At 38.0% G+C, this 4,421-nt stretch overlaps 1 long non-coding RNA gene across 1 annotated transcript; it reads left to right on the forward strand.

The window, feature by feature from the left end:
• The first annotated feature begins 210 nt into the window (after window positions 1–210).
• On the forward strand, window positions 211–3,651 carry LOC131479820 (uncharacterized). The gene is made up of 3 exons (XR_009245112.1): window positions 211–311; window positions 2,372–2,485; window positions 3,567–3,651. It is a non-coding gene; the product is annotated as an uncharacterized LOC131479820 (long non-coding RNA).
• The last annotated feature ends 770 nt before the right edge of the window (window positions 3,652–4,421 follow it).

Genomic DNA, 4,421 nt, shown 5'->3' on the forward strand with positions numbered 1-4,421 from the left:
AGGAGCTGATGCCTTTGCTTCTGTCCCTGCAGAAACATGTTTTAATGGTATGATATGATAAGATTCATTTAGCCACCATCATGCCTGTTAAGCTTTCATGAAACAGAAGAGGTGCATTTGAAATGGCATTTGTACTGGAAACCTTATTATGGTGGGGTATAATGAATCATTGGTGAACATTATCACTGGGTGTATATTTTTGGCAGGATAACAAAGAAGAAATGAACAAGAATTTATTTTTGTGATCTATCAGTGGGATGGGAAGAGATTAAAATGTGTGGTAGTCTGGCGAAATCTTTCTGACTTCAAAGGTGAGTGTGAGGACAATTATTTATAGCCAAGTTTATTGGTAAAGGTTTGAATTCTGCTGAATTTCTTCCTTTTCAGAGTATGAAAGTGGTTTAGATACATTTTTCTGTTCCTCTGGTAAGCTGCTTTCAGTGAGTCGTTTCAGTCAAATATAATTTTCAGGTTTATTATTCATGCTTTCTTAACATTTATGGGCTATTTAAAATATTTGTGATAACAAAGGTAGGGGGGATAGGAGACTGCAGAAAGCAATTGACATTGACCAAGTCATTATGCTGAGTGTTTTTTCTTGTGCAGTTAACATTGGTATAGATCAGCAACATGACTTTGGTCCTTTTTGTTTGCATCTTCATCTTTTACAGCTGTCTCTTCTCTCTTTTCCCTCTCCAAACTTCCCCAACCTCATTATATCCTGAGTTTATTATCCTCAGTTATATTATCCTCCCTGGTTTTTCTAGGAATGTAGGACGTTTAACCGATTTTTTTTTGTTGTTGTTAGAACAAGATTTCCTTTTAGTGTTTTAACTCTGAAGGATGCTTCAAAGAATTTTATTTAAGTCTGTGAAAACGGCCTTCCATACTCTCAACATCGTACTTAGATTATTTATATATGTGAGCCATTGACATAGGAGTAAACTGTGGATACAACATGCCAGAGTAACTGAGATGATGTGATTTAGACATGCAGTAGCCAGCCACCTGTCTCCCTTGCTCCATGCCTGTGCTCTTTCTTGGGGGACCTTGGCTGGCAGCACACTCAAGAATTAAATGCACACAGCTGAATGCTATTTGGCTTCTGAGAATGAGTTGTCTTCTGAGATCAAGGAAACAGCCCTGGGTCAGATCCTTTTTTTTTTTTAAAGAGTTTTCTTTTTTTTTTTTTTTTTTTTTCTTTTTATTGGAAAGTCAGATATATGGAGAGGAAGATCTTCTGTCTAATGATTCACTCCCCAAGTGACTGCAACTCCTGAGCCTAGCCGATCCAAAGCCAAGATCCAGGAGCTTCCTCTAGGTATCCTACACAGGTACAGGGTCCCAAGGCTTTGGGCTGTCCTTGACTGCTTTCCCAGGTCACAAGCAGGGAGCTGGATGAGAAATGGAGCTGCCGGGATTAGAACAGGGGCCGGTATGGGATCCTGGCACATGCAAGGTGAGGACTCCAGCCAGGCCCCCAGAGTGAGACTCTTAACATCCAACTTCTGCTCAAAGGTGCTGGGTAACTCCAGACAGACTTCTGTCCTCTCTAGGCCTCCATTTCCTTGTCTTAGAATATGCCTACATTTTGATAATCTTTCCAAATCATTATTATGTAATTTTTATCTCCACAGGTAAATTACAAATCCCTAATTTCTAAACTGCTACCTGTTGTGGGGTGAGGAGGAGAGGAAACAAAACACAGATGACTTGGAAATTAGTGACTGAAGTCATTGCTTTCAACTAAATACTTCATGGAGTATTTGGTTTGGGAAAAGAAAAAAAAATCCTCAGACTCCCTAGTCCTGTGCTAGGTATAAAGACTTGCCCATAAACAGCACCAGTTCTGTTCTGTGAAAGAAGTAAGCAGAAGTTGGGAGGGAGGAGGATAACCTTATTCTGGAGAAGTGGGAAGGAACCAGGATATAAAGCTGGTTGACAGGGAGGAGCCGCTACAGAAAGGTGAGAAATAAAATGTCCCAGTGGTGCAAATGTGAAGATCTTTTTGAAAGCAAGGGCACCTCAATTCAAGTCTCAGCAGCCCTACTTCTGCCAGGCAGTGGGGAATGTTCCACCTCTGCACCCATGTGGGAGACCCAGGAGAAGCTCCTGACTCCTGGCATTATAGTCCAGCTCCAGCTGTTGTAGCTTTGAGAAAAGAACTAGCAGATGCAAACTCTCCATGTTTCTCCACCTTCTCTCTCTCCTTCCCCACCCCTCTCCTTCTCTTCCCTCTATTTCTGTAACTCTGCCTTTCAAAGAAATGTCTTTTTAAAGAATTAGGGATATCTAATAAGTAATTGCAAGTTGTTTGCTGCATCTGGTTCTGTAATAACCTTTTCCCTTGCCTTCCCCCTAAAATCTCCAGGAAGTGACCTTAGTTACAGCCTTATCTGGAGGAAACTTTGGAGACTGGGAGTGGGGCACTGTCGCTGGTATCCAGCTGAGTGACTCTACATGGCCAGCAAAGGCATCCTTAAAGGTGATGTGGAAATAAGAGCAGAGATTGTGGATTCAGAGCAAGCAGGGCACTACCAAAACCGCGCATTCTGAGTCATTTCCCACCTGCATATCCCTCCCTAGCTTTCCATCCCATCCCTGGGGAAGTCAGGATGTTTTAACAGGTGACCAGGGCAATCAAGAGGGTTTAGTATCATCCAGATGTCTGGCTTCTATTAAATCAGAAGGAACATCATAAAATAAGAAATATGTTTTTTTTTTTATTTTTTGATAACCAAACAGATTCAAATTGAAGGCTTTTAAAGCAAGCATTACTCTTTCCATTGTTCCTCTTGAATTCTTTTATTAAATTTTAATTTAACTCTTTTAAGTCCAGTAAATCAATAAAATAGGAGCTAATATTTTTTAAGTCCTGGCAAGTCTTTAGAAATTCATGCTTAAAAGCAATAACAGACCTGCACTGTGGCACAGTATGTAACGCCATCACATTCAATGTTGGGTTCGAATCTCAGCTACTCTTCTCCTTGTGCAGGTTCCTACTAATGGCCTACGAAAAGCAGCGAAAGGTGGGTCAAGTGCTTGAACCCTTTCCATTCATGTGGGAGACCTAGATGAAGCTCTTAGCTCTGGCCTGGCTCAGTCTTGGCAATTGTGACCGTCTGGACAGTAAAGCAATGGATGGAAGGTCTTTCTCTCTCTCTCTCTGTCTCTCTCTCTCTCTCTCTCTCTCTCTATATATATATATATATATATATCTGATTTTCAATTAAATAAATAAATCCTTTTTTAAGAAAGAACTGAGGTTTTAAAAACAAGGAGGTGTTAAGTTTTCTTTGCACGATATGTTTACAGAATATACTGTCAATTTGCTAACACAATAAGAAACAAATGAGATGCAAAATATTTGTTACTTAAATGTGTACTTTTTACTTTTGACATTCTATTAAGTTTTTTTTTTAAGGAAAATTGATAGATTATGGTCTAAAAGGAAATATACATTATTAAGTTTAATCTGACTTTCCATGATCTTCTGTATTAAAAATAGTTTTAATAGTAATGTAAGTGTTGTATTTGACTGATACATAGTATTATTTTGCTCACAGTTAACATGCTGCGCAAAAGAGAAAATGTGAGAGATTTCACCGAAGGATGGAGTGCAGGCTGAGAAAATGCTTACAAGAGAAAAAAGGAAAAGTATCATCCTCCTATTTTAATTTTTGGATCTGAATGACTCAACATCCCCAGAGTCAGAGTGTTGTATAAGTGAAACTATTTTCTTACCAAATTTCGGTTGTTATTTGAGGGTTCTCCCTTCAAACTGCTGTTTGGTTCCCATTTGTAGATCTGACTATACTCGTGTCAGTTCCTTTTTAATGAATGTAATCCGTGTAGGTGACAAACAATGCTTATAATGCTGAGCTAACTAAAATGATGGTAAGAGCAAGCCTTGATTAAAAAAATAAATTATGAGTCACAAAAATGAATGGATTTCCCGTTTATTTAAGAATCATTAAAAAGTCATTCAGCTTTTAACAGCTAATAAATGGCAAAATCTGTTAAGTTAGCCATTTGGTTTGAAATGATCAGCTTTTGTTTTCCCCAAAGTCAATTACCAGATACAAGGCAGCTCAGGATTCACTTTAGTCTTTTGTCATATGCCATTATCCACAGAATTGATGTTTGATATTAAGAAAGGACTTCATTGTTCTAACATAAATATATTTATCCATAACTAAATTGATGTTGCATGCTGTTAGTCACATATATGTGAAGCTAATTAAATCACACACAAAATGACATGCTGAATTATCCTACAGATTTTATTTTAATAATAATGATATTATATATTACATTGAAATTCTCTCCAAGTAAACAAACTCACACAGCATGCAGGTATACTTGTGGCAGTCACCCATTTAGAAAAATTATAATTATACATGTCTCAAAATGAAAATTTT

This window comes from Ochotona princeps, chromosome 3 (assembly GCF_030435755.1).
Source record: "Ochotona princeps isolate mOchPri1 chromosome 3, mOchPri1.hap1, whole genome shotgun sequence".
Lineage (NCBI taxonomy): Eukaryota > Metazoa > Chordata > Mammalia > Lagomorpha > Ochotonidae > Ochotona > Ochotona princeps.